This window comes from Dysidea avara, chromosome 4, assembly GCF_963678975.1.
Source record: "Dysidea avara chromosome 4, odDysAvar1.4, whole genome shotgun sequence".
NCBI classification, from domain to species: domain Eukaryota; kingdom Metazoa; phylum Porifera; class Demospongiae; order Dictyoceratida; family Dysideidae; genus Dysidea; species Dysidea avara.
Window position 1 is genome coordinate 28,929,613 of NC_089275.1, and position 19,234 is coordinate 28,948,846.

Consider the following 19,234-nt stretch of genomic DNA (forward strand, 5'->3'; position numbering starts at 1 on the left):
TCAGGCTTTCTGTTAAAATAAATTCCACAGTTACCGACAACGGGTCTAACTTTGTCAAAGCTTTTACTACTTTTTCACTACCAGTTCTAGATGTTCCAGAATCATCAGGTACTGAGACAATGTTGAGCTTGAAGAAGAAGTTACTTTTGTAGATGTAGCAGAGTTGATGGTGCCTGATCAAGTAGATGCACAAGATGATTCAACACAAATTGATTATGAATTACCACCTCACCAGAGATGTGCAGCTCACACTCTCAACTTGGTTGCCAGCACTGATGTAGACAAATTCCTTTTGTTATCTCCAGCATCTAGGAGCTTATACAGAAGCGCTTTTAGTAAATGCATGGCTCTTTGGAACAAGGCCAGCCGCTTGACTGTTGCTTCAGATCAACTGCAAGAAAAGCTGGGAAGAAAGCTTTTAGTTCCTTCTTCGACTCATTAGAACTCTATTATTATGATGCCATAGAAACAGTGGTTGAGAATTCCCTTGCAGATCTGAATGATTAATGTGCTAAACTTGTTTTACATGGCTTTAGTGAGAGAGAGATCATGTTTTGAAGGAATACTGTACTGTACTGAAGCCACCACTGTCACGAGGATTGGATATACTCCAAGGTGAAGATAACTGTTACTACGGTACTTTGCTGCCAACAATGGTAACCATAATTAAGAAAATGAAGACAAAGAAGTCTGAGCTCTCACCAACAATAGTTGGACTTGTTGATTCCATAGATAGTGCAATCAGGCAACATTTTAGTGCACTATTTGACAGCCATGATGCAATTGTTGCAGCTGTAGCTTCACCAAAGTTTAAACTGAGATGGGTAGAAGCCCAGGAGAAAAAGGATTGGTACAAACAAATACAGCTTGATGAAATGTGTCTTTTTAGAAATGAGGAAATTCAGGTGATAGAAAAAGAAGAAAGGCTTCTACGAGTTTGACAGTGATAATGCAACCTCAACCGACAATGTAGATGCTGAAGCTACCGGATATCTCAGTGATGCAAAAAAGCTTGAATGCTTACGGAAGTATCCAACTGTAACGAAAGTCTTTTTGAAGTACAACACAACACTTCCCTCAAGTGCACCAGTAGAGCGGCTCTTCAGCTTAGGAGCACTTGTATTAACACCAAAACGAAATTGATTAATGGATGCACGGTTTGAGAGACTTCTACTCATGAAATTCAACAAAGACTTTATTGACTAGAGTAACTAGCCATAGTGACTTAGCAATGACTAGGAAATATACAATTCTGTTGTGTAAGTGATTTATTTTTAAACAGGTATTTATCGATCATTAAATGTGACCAGGTCTGCGAAAACAGGGCATGTGGGCACAAACTACACACCATTGCTCTATAGTTCATATCTCTGTACTGGAAAAGTATATTTCCATTCTGTAACTTGCATCATGATGCCAATTAAATGCTTACTAAGAGCTGAAAATTGCAATGCCATAGCATAATTATACAAAACGTTATGAGTGATGAAAGTGTGCAAAAGTAGGCAAAAATCATGTGCCCACATGCCCTATTATCGCAGGCCCAGTCACAAATGTCAATAATGAACTTCAGGAACTTTTCATTGTTTTTGGGCTACTAACAAAAAGTAATATAATATGTAATATTATTACAGTTACTTTATTTTACGGGTAATATGTAACTGTAACTAAATAGCTCAGTTACAAGTAATATGTAACTAGTTACTTTTAAAAACTAACTGTCCCAACACTGCATGGCTACAAATCACTTAGAAAGCAATGATACAGGCATCTACAATCAATTCTGCTATTGGTAGTTGTAGCGATGTGTGGGTTAATTAATTAACCAATGCTACCCAAGTTTAAAAAGCAAACCCGTAAATCCTTTTTTCTAATGGCTAATATATTGCCATAATAACAGTGCGCATTTAAATAAGTGTATCATCTATGGTGAATATCCGAGTAATAAATAATCTTTAACATCCTATTATGACCATTTACAAGTACCACAGCTCATTATGGCATGCTTTCCTACACAAACCGCCCTTCCACTGCACCGAGCTCTATAGACAGTACCACACAAGGCGACAGTACATAAAGACTCTACGCTTGAACTAACAGTGCAAAACATCACAGTTACATAGACTTTGACACAAATACAACTCTTTGGGGGAATGAGGACAACTAAGGTGGGATATTTGGGCAAGATGGGTAGTGTGCATTACCATTGTCATTTGTTTGCAGGCAGACACCATGTGATTCATATATACCTGACAAATAAATCAGTACTGGACATGACATATATGCACAACAAATATACACAGAACAAACATGGCCGCAACAATCACAACATTCATATGCAACAATATCGGTCACAACAAATATCGGTCGCTACAAGTATCGGTCGCCAAGCACATAACATACATACACCAAACATACAAACATTGAGTGCAATAGTCACAACAATCACTGTATTCATATACCACAATCAGTGACAACAAATATCGGTCGCAACTAGTAACGGTTGCAATGAGCACAACATACATACGGGACAAACATTGATACAAGACATTGGTTGCAATACAATATCAGTCACCACAAGCACCACATACATACGCATGAACAGTCGCAACAAATATTGGTCGCAACAAGTATTGGTCGCAACAAATGCAACATTTATACAGAACAAACATCCATACACAACAATCATTGATCACAACAAAACATCGGCCACGACAAATACAGCAACTACTACATTTCTACAAGGCAAGCATATATCCACAACAGCACTTGTAACATAAACAGATCACAACTTATGCCATGGCTATGCCTATGAAGACCATGGCAAGTGAATGAACATGACAATGATAAAGCACACACCCTTGTGTTAAACTGATTTTATCCTATTGGCATGGCAAGCAATTTTTTTGCGCCCCACCTCAGTTGCCAGGATGAATACAAGATAACAGGCCAGTGGATGAATACAAGGTAACAGGCTATTGGGTGGGTGGGTGGGTAACTTCTGATTCTGGTAATGACGCTTGAAGAGATGTTGCAAAACAGCAGCTCCGTTGAGCACCAAACAGTAATGTAGTAACAAAGAATAATAATGATGCACGATACCTGACCTGAAGCTATATAAAAGAGATCTAAATTTGATTATGACAGCCATCCATACTAGAGGATGACAGATGGTAATAATGTGTGTGTAGGCATGTGATATCCATGCAACCAGCAGTTCTCCCCCCACAGAAACTAGCCTGTTAACTTGTGTGTGTTGTCAAGACAACAAACTATATTTACCATTGCCTTGGAAATGAAACAACCTTCCAGTTGCTACCAAAACTGTTAAATTTGGACAAAGTATGGCGGGGATAACATCATTGGAACTGGCGAAAATGTTAGAAGAAGACAGCGACTGTAACAATTCAAGGGTGCGCATTAAACAAGTGTATCATCTACAGTGAATATCCGATTAATAAGCGATCTGTACCATTGCTTTAGCAATCAAATGAGCTTCCAGCTGCTACCAAAACTTTTAAATTTGGATGAAGTATTGCAAGGATAATATCATCATAACATAACCTCAAAACATGTGTAAATATGTGATTGTAATAACTGTTATTGTAAGGCAGGATGTTGATGGTCACTTTTGGTACCACCCTAAGGCTTCCAACGGGTATGTTTGAGTACCGTTATGTCTGCTACGTAATTTACAATCAGACAATAACTGGTCAATACCAATTATTTACCTTACAATAACTGGTTTTGGTAAACTCTGCAGGTTCACTGTACTACTTTTTAGACAACCCACCAGGCCAGCTAATGCACCTTTGCCACCAACCTATACATTGGTTGGGGATCCGTTTACGCAGCCTGTGGGACCAAAAAACACCTTACCTCTTGATACTAGGCCTATAGATTTCTTTGAACAAATTTTTGTCGATTCCCTTCTTTGTCACATTGTGTATGAGACCAACTGTACGCACTACAAAAAGGTAAGTATGCAAACCTTGGTATAATCTGACAGTCCCAGAGCTTAAAGCCTTTTTAGGGATATGCATTTTAATGGAAATAATGAGAATGCCTCGAGCTACCCAATACTGGCTCAAGAGTAACATCTTTGGTGTGTTTCCAGTCATATATATCTGGTGCTTTTACTCGTAATTGTTTCATGGATATCTTGTGGAACTTAAATTTCAATGATAATGAAAAGGCTGCACCAAGGTCCATGGAATATAATAAGTTGCACAAAGTTGATTCTTTAGTAAACAAACTTTCTAAAAAGTGTTTGGCTTTTTTAATCCGCACAGGGAAAACTCTATCGACAAGGCTATGGTGATATATAAAGTAAATCCTCACTTAACCCTTAAACGCGCAAAGGCCATTATAGTGGCCCTCACGCATGGCAGTAAACAAAGCGCTGTAACTTCCGAATCATTGTCCCTATGGCTACGCAACTGCCATCATTTAATTCGTGATGTAATAGCGAATGAAATGATATGTAGGGTTTTACCCTACACTGAAACACAGGGCCAAAACTTGCCATGAAACTAACTCTTTACGAAATGAACACGTAAAACTGTTTACATACCTTTGGAAAAAGACTCGTATCTCCTTTCCAGTTCATTCTATTGTTCTGCAATAAACGCCAATCGATTCGCCATTCAATTATGCTTCAGGCCATATATGGGTCACGTGACTCAGCCAATTACAAATATGGCTGCCACCGGAAGGAATACGAAATCGCGAAAAGTCAAGACGCTGTTCTTCATCGCTTCATAACAAGTGAGCGCCTGTTGTTACAGTGGTTATTTAAACTTCCCCTGATAGCCTATTGAATAAACTTTCTGTTTATATAAGGTGTTAGGCTAATTCAGTTTAGCAAACTCTCACAACTTTCAATATAAAACCAATTTTGGTAAACACGCATTTCTCAAAACCTGCGTGCGCGTTTAAGGGTTAAACAATACATGCCCAAGAAGCCTATTAAAAGAGGTTTAAGGTCTGGTGTAGGTGTGATAACAAAAACAGGTACACTTGCAGCTTTCAGGTTTATACAGGTAAGGTAGGGAACACCACAGAGAAAAACTTAGTTGCCAGGGTAGTGAAGAATTTGTCTACACCTATCAAAAGTAAGAGTTGCCACTTATACTTCGATAACTTTTTTCTAGTCCTAGGCTATTGGCGGACTTGGTGGCTGAGGAAATCTATTGGGTAGGCACAGTGGTAGCCAATAGGAGTTCCCTAAATTCAGTAAAACTTGCATAAATGCATTGAGCAGAGGGGATCATTTAGAGAAGCAGGTTATAGGTGATGCGGTCCATTGCTTTGTGTTAAAATCTAAATCTAGGTGGTACGTACATATGCTTGTTCTGGTTCTTTTATGATGTAGTTATTCAAAATTCCTAAATTTGTTTTGTGAGAGTCCGAACCATGATTTGACCCGAACTATCTCTGGACGATCAAAATTTACCCACTTAGACTATAGGAGAGGCCTAGCAAAACAGTTCATTGAACTTTCACATTAAGGAAGCAAGTGGGTAGGCCAAGAAAATGCCCATCTCAATCTTCTGTGTATTACCCCAAAATGTTGAGTGTGCAAGAGACCGTATGCGCTGTAGTAGAACTGCTAAGCATGTGCGTCATTCAACTGGTTGTGAGACCTGTAACCTCCATATCTGTATGTATAGATTGTTTTAAACTCTACCATATTAAGAATAAGCTAACATAGTATGTATATAGCAATTATATTGTTTATCCACATAATTTAGCCTTGTAGATGAAATGTGCTCTGCTATTTGTTGACGTCAACTATATGGACACATATTTTATGTATGCATGTATGTATGTGTGTGGAAACAGCTAGTGATTGAGCTGAAACTCGTGGGTTTTTCCTCATGAGTACATGAGGTTTTCTTCCCTGGAGATAGGGGCCCTAGCCATCTCCTAATTGAAGCAAGATTATTTTATTGTTGGCCCCAGCTCGTATTTTATTGTTTTGTAATTTTATTGAATTTTGTAAAATATTATTTTTAAAATAATGCATTTTTTAAAAGCAAGAAGTAATAAGGTTTCATGGTTTTGGTAGATGTCACACACAGGAAGTGTGTCTCTCTGTGAGTTCTGTTTCCAAGTTTGATGCTCTTGTGTGTGGAAGGTATGGCTGCCTAGTGTGAGAGGTGTATGCGTCTCCTGTAATAAAAGGATACATGGTCAACACTGAGTCACTATACTTAGCTTACCTTGTAAGGCCTTCACAGATCAACAATTGACGTTCCTTTCAGCTAGTTCGGTGGTACCACTTCAAAGATATTCACTGTAGAGATGAACGCATGTAATTTATCTTGTTCCTCAATATTTTTATGAGCTTGCGTACTTCGAGGGTCCCACTCTTCAGTGCTGATTCAAGTGCAAATGAATTTTTGTGGTTATACAAATGCCACACACCAGATGCTTATCCAGTTGTGTATCTTATGCCAAAATTTGGAAGTACTGGCCTTTTCTATGGTGAAAATATGGATGTCTCGAGCGGATGGTGTAACTTTCCTCTGTAGTAAAAAGAAGCACGGATAATGCTACGAAGTACAGTATACTCCAACTACTAGAGCTATTCATTATGAGTTCTTATACTAAGTTTCAGATGCCTACAGATTTGTGTGTTGAAGTTAGAGCGTTGTGAACAAACTCACTTATAGCAAGAAATAACCTAAATAAAACTTGGGTAATACCCAGTAAGTCGACTGAAAATATCTGTGGCCAGTCTAATTTGCCAGACATTCTTTTTCTACAGTGGAATAACGAACCTCTCTGGGTAACAACTTCTTGCTATAGTATGCTACTGGGTGGTCTTTTCCCATGTTGTCCTCTTGACTGAGTACTGCTCCAACTCCTCTCTCTGATGCATCAGTTTGGAGGATAAATGGTTGGGAAAAATCAGGGCTTTTCAGAACAGGGGCTGAACATAGTAAATCCTTCAGTCTCTGCCAGGCTTGTGACATTGTTCAGTCCAGACTACCCTGTTTGGTACACTCTTCTTGGTCAAGTCAGTCAGGGGGATTGCCACTGAAGCGTAATTTGGCAGAAATTTCCTGTAGTATAAGTAATACTGAGAAACATTCTTACTTATGTCTTATCAGTAGGGACTGGTAACTCTCTCACTGCTCTTAGTTTGTCGGTTTCTGGTTTCACTATGCCTCCTCCCACAATGTGGCCAAGGTATATACAGTGTTCCATAGCATATTGACACTTGCTTGGTTTAGCTGTTAAGCCAGATTCTCTCAGCCGTGACAAAATTGAGCGCAATGCTCAATGTGCTTTTCCCATGTTTCACTAAATATCACTAGATCATCTAAATAAGCAGCCGAAAATAATTGGTGCCCATGTAGGAGACAGTTCATCATCCTTTAGAATGTTGCTGGGGCTCCTTGTAAGCCAAATGGCACCATTCTGGACTGAAAGAAACCAAAGGGTGAGTGAAAGGCTGTCTTATTGCAATCTGTTTCAGCCACTGGGACTTGCCAATACCCTCGTGTCAGGTCCATTGTTGAAATGAACTTCGCTTTTCCCAAACGGTCTAATAAGTCATCGATGCAAGGCACCGGGTAAGCATCAACTCTAGATACACTATTCAAATGATGGTAGTCAACACATAGCCTCAATGTGCTGTCTTTGTTTTTGACAAGCACTAATGGAGCTGCCCACTGACTGGATGATGGTTCTATTATCCCACTTTCCAGCATCTGATCCAACTCAGCCTTCACTGAATCACAATAAGCATGTGGTACACGATAAGGAGGGCGACGAATTGGACTAGCATTTCCTGTATCAATAAAGTGTTCCACTAGGGATGTTCTGCCAGGTTTGGCTTGGAGCACATCAGTAAATTCCTCAAGCAGTTGCTGCAACTGGCTCTGTTGATTGTTCTGTAACTGTGACCCAATAGTTGGTTGTCCACTCTGTTGCTCAGTCCAGGCTGGTACTGCATCATCAAGCATGTCATTATCGGATTCTCCTGGCTGCTCCTCAGCCCATAAACTGATCTCAGTGTTCTCTGCAAGGCAACGAAACAGTTAAGCATGTTTACATGAAAAACCTTCCTCTTTCTCCTTCTGTCGCAATCAAGTAGTCCACTTCTCCACTACGTATCACCACCTCATACGGGCCTTGCCACTGAGCTAACAACTTACTAGTAGAGCTGGGGAGTGGGAATAACACTTGGTCACCTGGCTGAAATTCTCTGTGTCTTGCGTTCTTATCATACCAGTACTTCTGGTCCATCTGAACCTTTGTCAGATTTAATTGTGACATCTGTTGTAGCTTTTCTCTGATGTCTAGGATGTATGGCACTAACATCTTGGGACTCTGCCGCTTGCCAGGACTCTTTTAATACTGACAGTGGTCCTCTGACACTCCGTCCATATAACAGTTCAAATGGTGAGAACCCTGTAGATGCTTGGGAACTTCTCTGTAACCAAAAAGAACATATGGCAGTAACTTGTCCCAATCTTTACCTTCCTTATCAATAACTCTCCTTAACATTAGCTTGAGGGTTTGGTTGAATTGTTCTACCAGCCCGTCAGTTTGTGGGTGCTATGGACTAGTTCGTATTCCCTGCACCCTCAGTACTCGGTAGAGCTCAATTAGGAGTTTAGATGTGAAGTTGCTACCTTGGTCTGTCAAGATACTCTGAGGAATGCCAACACGAGCAAACAACTTAAGCAGTTCTTTGGCAATGTTCTCAGCATCTATACTCCAAACTGGTATGGCCTCCAGATAACGTGTGGCATAGTCACATATCACTAACACCTAGCGATTTCCAGTGTGGCTTCTGGGTAATGGACCGACTATGTCCATGGCTATTTTCTGGAATGGAGTTGCAACAATTAGTAGTGGTACCAGAGGAGCTTTGGACACTTTCTTGTGACCAGATTTCTGGCACTGTGGACAGCAACGACAAAATTCCTCCACATCTTTGCATAAGGTTGGCCAAAATAATTGCTGTGCCACTCTCATCTAGTTTTGTCCTTTCCCAGATGGCCAGCCAGTGGAATATTGTGAGCCAGTTTCAATACTTTTGAACGACATTGTACAGGTAAGACTAATTGTTTTATCACAAGTTCTGGTGCTTTCTTGGATGGCTTCCACTGGTGGTATAGCAGTCCATCATTCCAATAGAACTGACCTACAGAGAAAGAATCAGGGTTAGTTGCAAACTTACGTGCTCCAGCCAAAGTAGTATCTTCTCGCTGTAGTCTTCTCAATTCATCTGTAGATGCACTCAGTGGGGGTGTTGGTGCCTGCTGTGCTAATGTCTGATGATGTTGACAGTCTGCATGCTTCTGGCTTCTGGTATTAGGTTTATCTCTGGAAAACAAAAATAGTTCATCAAATTCACTGCCAACAAGAGGCATACTTTGCTTCACCCCACACTGTTATTCACTCTCTTCCATAGCCAAATTTTCTTGTGTTTGTCTGAGGGACTTTAGCCCTAGTCACTACCATTAAACTCTGTTCTGGAAGGTTACGTGGCCAGACATCAGCTATTCCCAACAATTTGTCCAACTCTGGCACATCAGTGCCTAACAATACTGGTACTGGGAGTGTTTTGGATACTGCTGCTTCCACACTCAGTAGTAGTCCATCTACCTCCATTTCCAGTTTAGCCACCAGATACAGTGCAGTGTCACCATGGGCACATCTAATGGTGATAGTATCGCCTTCAAGGCACTGTCCTTCATGAACCAGGTCCTCTCTCACCATGGTTCTGCTACAACCTGTACCTAACACAATGTTATCAACAGTAATGTCACCAATTTGGCCACTCCGACACACAGAGGAAGCCTTACTAACTGATAATTGCTGCTGCTCATCCCTACAGAACATATTTGCCTTCGTCAGATTTGCTAGACAAGTGGTTGCAATGTGGCCTCTTTCTCCACAATTGTAGTTCTTCATATGGCTTATTTCTGTAGACTTCCTCTTAAAGTCAGCCACATAATGCCACTCTTACTTTTTGGTTCCTTTGACACGTCCATTCTCACCACAGAATTGGCTTCTGTCTTTTATTCTCACTCCTGTTCCCCGGACAGTCTTTAGCAAAGTGTCCTGTCTGATCACAACTATAGCATTGCCTCTGACTAACATTGCCTGGTCTGTACATATTCATCAGTGAGTTCACTAGCTTCCTGGGAGGTTTTTAGCTTCTTATCTCGCACCCATGCCCACATGTCCGGTGGTAAAGCTTCCAGCAGCTGTTCAAGGCAAACCATCTCATTCACTTGAGCCATTGTTGTACATTCTTGAAGCCACTTGTTTTGTAAGTCCATCAATATTTTAGGCAGTTCACTAAAAGACTCTTCACGGGTAGCAGCATGAAATGGTCAGTGATAAGCTTCTGTATTAATGTCATATCGAGCTAAGATAGGCCTTAACTGCACTGTAATCTTCCACATCAACTGGCGGAACAGCTGCATATGCCAGTTGAGCTTTACCAGTTAGTTGTGGGGCAAGGTGAATTGCCCATCAGTTTTCTGGGATCTCGTGAGCTTGCATGACGCGTTCAAAAGTCACTAAGTACACTTCAATGTCATGTTTAGCTGAGAGGGGCACAGGCTTAACTTCTAATGAATTGCGGCATGGTGGAGATTTCTCCTTACTTGTTGCCACGTTCATTAGGGCTTGCATGTGGTTCCGCATCTGTTGCATCTGTGCTGTAACTAGTTTCTTCTGTTTTTCCATTTCAGCTTGGTGGAGTTTTCTCTCAGTAACAATCTCTTCCTCACGAGAAGCATGCTCTTCTACTAACATTCGAACCATGTTCTCTAGGGCTGTAGTGTTTGACATCTTGGCGGCTGGTTTCCGGCATTGCTTTGGCATACAGTCACAAAAATAGCTAGCTGGGTAGCTATAGAAGCACTCCTGTCACCAAATGTCACAGCGGGACTAGCTCTGTCATGCTGGACTTCACTCGTAAATAGTTCAATGAGCTTTGACTAACAAAATCTCAAACATTATTCATTGATTCAAAGTATTGATAGGTACAAAACTATGCACAAAATTCTATCCTATATTACAAAACATGCATGCAGAAAAACAAACAAAAATTCCTGACCTTACAGTACACAACAACAAAATCAAAATTCCTAAAGTAACATTACAACACTTACAAAATGTGACCGGATTTGCGAAAACAGGGCTTGTGGGCACAAACTACACCATGTCACGCTACAGGTCATATAGCAGTATTGGAACATAATATTTGCATTCTGTAACTTGCATCATAAAGCCAATTAAATGCTCACCAATGGCTAAAAATGTTATTGCAATAGCATAATGGTATATAAAGTTATGAATTCCTACTTCATTTAATATCATTAATTAGTTAATATTTGTATCCATAAATAACAAGTGTATAGATAAATTAGAAATTTATATTTGAGTAGGGATCACATCGAAGAAAAGCAACAAATCAAGGGATGTCATTAACTGCCGTTATTTCCCACTTCAGCCTGTCAATAGTATTTGTGACCGGGCCTGCGATAACAGGGCATGTGGGCGCAAACTACACTGCGTCACTCTACAGGTCATATCTCAGCACTGGAACAGAATATTTGTATTTTGTTACTTGCATCATAGAGCCAATTAAATTCTTACTAGATGCTCAAAATTGCATTGCCATAACATCATGGTACAAAAAGTTATGTGTGATGAACGTTTGAAAAAGTAGGCAAAAATTATGTGCCCACATGCCCTATTTTCGCAGTCCCAGTCACATTTAGTAGCTATGACTGAAGTAGGGTTAAATGTCAACTAGTATATGTAGCTGTAGGTATGGCCTTGGTATAGCCTGACTTGCCTTGTTACATTTTTTAAAAAAAAATTGTGATCCCTACTCAAATTTAAAATTTCTAATTTCTAATACTTGTTTATGTTTATTTACTTTACTGCAGTAATAATTCATTACTATTGCATACTGCATCAAAGGAAGGAATGGCACCAGACACAATACTCATGCAATGAACATGCATCCCAATTACCAATGACTAAGATATGAAATTGCTATTCCTCCTCTTTTTCAGCTATATATGCTCCACCTATTAGACAGCACTACAAATAGAGAACAGTATGAGAACCACTGCTCTGCTATCAATCCGGTAATACTATGGAAAATAAAGCACTGAAGTCATGCTGTGTGTTACTGTCTATCAACACCTATGCGGTAGTGGAGAAAGAAAAGGGACACAAAGGAGGACAAAGGTAGGTCCATGATGTGTATTGTAACTGCTGTGGTTAGTGAAAAGGCGCATCTTAGGCCAAAGTTGCATCCAATAGTGAAGAAATCAAACCTGTAGACTTATCGATAGTCGAGTTATACTTGGCTGGATTCAGTCAGCAGTCAGCTTTTAAACCCACAGCTGCTTTAAAACAAGTTGATGCTGTGCTACTTCTAAAAACCAGAATAACACTATACCTTGAATTTATTAGTACACACCATGCTATAAATTTATTTCTCGCCTTGTTTTGTAACAATGCATACAATACATTGACATTAAATAAACATAATATTATTTCATAATGCACTGAAAATTTTGCAATTCATCAATTACACTGCTATGCATCACTAGGAAGCTAAACTCGAACAAACCACTTTGAACCACAAATTATTCACAGAAATATTTTCTTAACTGTTTTTAGTTTGTCTACATGCTATCATGCACAAATTCTATACACAAAGCCTTATGGTTGTATTTTCTTTTTGTCCACGTACAAAGGGTATATTTATGTCCGAGAAGATATTCCATGCCTGGTAGCTTATAAGGCCTTTTACATTGTTTTCAGTCATTGTATGCCTGTTATAACACGTAGGCTAACCCCTACTGTTCCACCTGTTTTCATTTACTGGATATGCCCCCTTCAAGTAACCATAAGAAAACAGAAAGTTAAGCTTTAATACAGTACGTAAACAGCCTTTATGCACTGACTGAAGGTTTAGTTTTTGTAACTCAAAGCCTGTTTGCTCACATGGGTATTGACTGGACAGACACACGATTTTGGCTAAACCAATTTCAGGAAATCAAGCATGCTCCCACAGTCGGCAAGGCCAGCTGTGGGTGGACTCCTGGTTTAAAACACAAGCATTGAAAATGCATTGATTAGTAAACTACTGTTAAATTTTAGTTTAAATGGTCTCATCCTTCTTCCAACTTTGTCTTTCCTCTTCACATAATGATGGATAAAAAGCCATAACTTGGCTACACTTCATCTTATGAACTTTATTTTTACATCATGTTGCTTGTCACGTGATGACAGTTCAGTTGAATTTATAGATATCATGTAATTTATTAAATGGTCGATGAGCGCTGTGACGATACGAAAGTATCCAGTTTTCTAGACTATGTGGATTTAATCAGGTGTTTTTTGTATTAAAAATCATAGAAAGTATTGGAAGTGTTTGGAGTAGCCCTGAAAACATTTATATGGCCAAGGTGTTATAAGACTTGCTTTTGGGTGGTATTCTAGCCCAAGCCTCTGTGATTACTACTGTATAGTACTACCCATATTGTATGATTTCATTTTACAGATTTGCAGCATAGGTATCCTCTGTTTTGGTATATAAACTATCTATTCTAGCCATGCTTACTGAGTCCTTCCCCATGTCCATGACCTATTGTAATCTACTGGCACAATCATCTAACTGAAGCCATATAGCTAATGATCTTGAGAAGCAATTCATGGACACCGTACCTGTACAATCTCTGGACTTTACTTCAACACATTGCATTCAAACATTATACAGTACTTTCTCCATTGTTACTAAAAGCTTTGTCAGCAAGCAGTCATCCTAATTTATATTTTTGTGTTCAAAAATTTTAGTGTATGAAATATATTGCATGTAGATTCTATTCGTTTTATATTTGGATATCATAACCCTAGTCTATGGCTCATAAAGGTGACTTGACAGGTACCACTGGAACTGAGAAAATCCTGTGGTGAATTACATTGATCCATGGCGCCACTTTCCTGTGTTACAGTTGAACTGTACATCATAGTGCTATGACACATTCCCCACACATGGTTCAATCAATTCAACAGTGGCTATGAATGGTGTCCATAGGTTATACTAGTTGTAATCTACAGTGAAAGAACACAGCATATCAGGCCACATGATAGTGTGTCATGCAGCCAAGTACAGCTAGTGTGGACACGCGACTGATTAGTGTGTATTGTACAGGAATCAAGAAAATGCTGTTTTTATGCATTCATAACTCAACAGAAATTAACCAATTTTTGCTGCAGCAACATCCACAGCGTAGGAAATTTCCCATTACAAATTTGAATTGAATCTGCCCAGTCATCACTGAGATATGTGCCTTTAAAATTTGTCTTATTTTCTCTGTATTTTGCTTTTTTCTCCACTCACTATAACTTGCACATTCTTTAGTAGATTGACTTCAAATTTGGAGGACAGTAAGAGCATAATGCACCACCTTTACAGCCCAATTGTCTTAGAGATTGAACTAAGAACAACGGAACTACACGCAGTTTTGAAAATTGCTGAAGCGATTTGTTTTCACACCTACAGGGTAATCTGCTTCACAGAATAACTGAAAAATTGGTCTGTACATGAAGCTGCTTTTGTAGTGCAAACCTTTTGTGGTTTGAAAGTACTGTGAGTATTAGCTAAGGAGATAGAAAGCAAAATCAAACATTTGAAAAAGGCGTGATTGAGGAACAATCACTGAGAAGTGTAAATAAAACAAAACAAAAAAAAATGTGCACAAAAGAGGCAATAAAATTATTCAGGTTTCGAATCAGGGACCTCCACACTTATATACCCAAGCCCTTACCACTCTGCCACTGTTGTCAGTTGTTCACCTCACTTACTTTCTACCTTATAAATAAAAGTTTCAGTTTAGTACACTAGAATGATAACTTGAAGTTCTTTTATTGAAAATTCTAGAATATTCTGTATGCGTTGTATTGAAGTGCTCAGAAGAGATATGTGCTCTCTTAGAGTACTACGAAAATTATGAAAATATCAAGTGTGTCATGTGGCCAAGTACAGCTGGTGTGGAGCGGGCGACATACTCATTTTTTGGAACCAAGAAAACACCATTTTAATGTATCCGTAGCTCGATAGTGCTTGGATGGTAATTAATTATTTCTGCTGTGGAACTTCCCCAGGTAGGGCATCTCCCATGAGTCAATTCTGCCCAGCTATCTGTGCACCTTCAAAATTCATCTCTTCATATTAGCCATGCAATCTTTAACCATTCCTATAGTAGTTCAAAGGCGAGTTAAAAGGAGGTGTCAAGGACAACCATAGGCTGGCTTTGGAACTTGTAATGACAAAAAGAAGTGATATCCACACAAAATAGCCAAGCTGTGAAAAAAGGTGCTGCCTTAAAAAGCCTGGGTACAAAAGTTGTGAAATCAAAAGTGGTGGCCAACAAATGGCTGCAATGATGTTAATGCTAATAAATTTAACAATGTTACTATGAGCAAATGGGTAGATCATGGAATAATTTTTGAATATTATAATAGCTGCTGTATTATGTAGACTACATTCAGTTCCTAATCTTGGTCTATGGCTTCTTAAGGTGAGTTGATAGCCGTCATTGGTCCTGTGGCGAATTAAATGAATCTATGGCACCATATTCCAGTAGTGTCACTACACTGTACTATGTAACAGCTGTGACACTGATGTGCCCCACCCATGGTGCAATCTATTCAATGGTAGCTATAGCTGGCATCCACAAGTATCACTGGTCATGATCTAAAGGAACCCATGCTATGCATATTTGTAGTTATAATGGCTTGATTGTAAGTCATTCCATTTGTATCAGCGGACTCATGGTTCCTATACCAGTGGGATAACTATCAGTGTCCATATGTGTGTCTATGTCTTATGCTGTCTGTTTCCACTAGGTAGTTTTATCTAGTACTAGCTTCATCCCAGGGGCACTTATAATTATGCAATAATGCAATAATTAATTTGCATAAAATAATTATAGCAATTTACTGAGTTTTGATTCATTGAAATATTGAAAGTCTCTCAACAGCTGGAGGATGCCGTCCCAGACCCCTGCTTCTGGTAACTCAATACTGCTGTTGGAAATCCCCTTCAACAAATCCTGGCTATGCCCCTGTATATATACAGAATCTACTAGGAGAGTGGCTATTATAGTTACTAAAAGCTGCATGATTTAATTTTGTGCTAAGTGGGCCTGGGAAAAACAAACATATCTAATACAGTGGAACCTGTCTATAATGGTCACCTTGGGACCAGATATATCTGGCCTTTATATACAGGTGGCTGTTATAGAGAAAACCTGTATAAGGTGGTCAGCAGCATTTTAGTGGCTATGGCCGTTATAAATGAGTGATTATTATTAAGAGGCTCACGCCAACCGCAATGCAGTAATATTTTTATTACAGAAAGGACAAGGTGAGCTTGTTATGAATGTTAGTTATAGCTATTGAATACGTTTAAGCAATGAAGCCTGATAGATTATATAGTATTCATTGAAAGGCAGGAAGTGTGATAATTGTGCATTAATTGAAACGGTGCCGTGGTGCCAGACAGTTGGCTTAACAAGCCAACATAAAAGGTAGCGACCGCTACATGAAGAAGAAAGTTATGTGTACAGTGATTCATAGGTGAATTCTTGGTTGGCTGTTATACGCGTTAGACAGGTGACCGCTTAATGCAGACAACAATGCATACATTTGTATGGGAAAATATTTGGGACCTCGTGTCCATGGCCGTTATGCAGAGGTGACCGCTTAATCCAGGTGACCGTAACACAGGTTCCACTGTAGTTGCAGTTTAAAACAACATCCTTGTTTTGTAAATAAAGCTGTATAGCTGCAGTAATTGGCTACTAGCATTTATAACTTTTATGAATCTTCTTGGAAATAAACAAATTGAGTCCTTAAATACCCCTAAAATTCAATCTCATTGCACTGTTTTTGTTTTCAAAAAATTTCTGGGAGGCATGCCCTCAGACTCTCCTAAACAGAGTGTGCATACAGAATGTTCAGACTGCATAACCAATCATGGCATAAAACTAGTATATTTAAAATTATGAATTTAGAAATGAAGTAGGGATCCAAGTGATAAAAAGTAGTGAAACAAGAGATGAACAATGGTAGCTATTACAGCATAGCTCAGTGGGAAATCGCTACTTTGGCATGATATTCAATGCCAAAGTAGGAATTTCCCACTGAGCTATGCTGTAACAGCTACCATTGTTCATCTCTTGTTTCACTACTTTTTATCACTTGGATCCCTACTTCATTTCTAAATTCATAATTTTTGTTATTCTATAGTTTGTTTAGTTTTTTTTTTGTTTAAGCATACAGCTAGCTATAAACATGTGACTATTCTATTATGTTGGCTGCTTTTTGTAGTATCTTGAGTCAAGTGTACTTGCCCAAAAAGGGGTGTGATAATCATGGTTTCGATCGATTATTAGACTAGAGTATCTCAAATCAGCTTACCAACTTGAATGTGTGTGGTCACAAATACAGCTAGCGTAAAATGGGCGTGGTCATTGTGGTCTCAATCGATAGATTGATAATACATAGAATGAAGAATGGGTGTGATCCTATGACCTATCGTGGAGTACCGGTACCTCCATACAGTAGCATAGTCTAAGCGCCTTAATTAATTTTGTGGTGTCTATTATGCTGCTTAATAAAGAAAGTGTTGATATGGAAAATTAACACTTTGATATGGTTTCGTTGGATGAAGATTAAGACAAGCAGCCTGATTGAAGATAAAAGAAAAGGCAAGGCGCACAGGGCGTACATTCGTTGGAACCCCAAAAGGCACATCCCACCAGTGAGTTTGTTGTTGTGGCATAAAATGGTTACTGTGTGCTGCTTCGTTTGGGCTCTAGGCTTGCGACTGTGGTCAGGCAGTGAGTGAGTGATGAAATTTTGAGTTTTGATGATTTTTAAAATTCTATATTTGGCCGTCAGCAAACGTTTTCTTCTTTTTAATCCCACATTTGATGTTAGATGGAGTAATATTATTCCGTAAAGGTGATTTTTGGCGCATAAGAAGTTTCTAAGCTGGTTTTTAAAGGCAGAATTTTGGCGGCGCACGTCGCTTTTGATGCAAACCCTACTTAAACAGTACTACCATACTGTTTGATTAAAACATGATAATATGTATGTATATATAGGGGGCCCACTTTAACTCTTTTCCCTGGCCCCTTAAATTCTCCAGGAGGCCCTGAGAATGAGTGCTTGCTAATGTTATTAGTGTATAGTGAATCAGTTATCGGTATGGGCTACTTCTGTTGCTTAATATAAGTTGTTGCAATAATCAACAAATTTGGTTATTGATGCAACACTAGTAGTGGCTGCACACATTTTTATTGTGATGTGTGCTTAGTTGTCTTGGCCATGCAACTCACTACCGCAAGTCTTGATTGAGGTGATCATCATTTCTGCCTATAGTGGCATTTTAACAATAACTATATATATATATGTACATGAGGAGAGTAACATGTTCAAGCTTACAGAATGCACTGCCAAAGCTAGTATATAGTGGCAGTAGGAAAAGGGGGGTGGTCACCATGCAGCAGTGAGGATGAGGCTGAACAGCTTTTGATCTAATTTCCTGGCTGACTGCTGACTCTTCAAGCACAGGAGATTGGCGGCATACTAGATTTTCACTGGTGGTACCCATGTTGGCTGCACTGGTCATGTATTGTGGTTATCACACAATTATCAAGTGACATTTGGACAGGTAGTTGAGACAGACTAAGTGATCATCTCTGAGAGGTGTCACACATATATATAGGCATTTTATTTGGCAAGGCTTCGTAGATGCATGTGAGGAAGTGTAACATGTTCTAGCTTGAGTAACACATGATATTTTCTTGTACAAATGTTTAAGTGTGAAAAAAATAACAGCTTGATTGGAAGACAACCTTTGTAAAATTAAACGTTACAGAGGGAATTATAGTGGTGGGTAAGTTGTTTCTTTGATATCGTGTTGCATCTAGCCAAGCATGTTGTTTCGGATGCATTACCCTACATTAAAGTGCATTTATTAATGTGCTAGCCAATAGGGATGCATCCATTATTCCGGAATAAATTCAAAAATAATAGGTGAACCGGTCTATGAAAAGGGTCTTATAGCCTTTTCAGTTACATGTACTTGGCAACCTGTAACTTGACTTGTGAATATGGTATCACCCTACAATTTAGTCAGCTTATACCCCTAACATAGCACTAT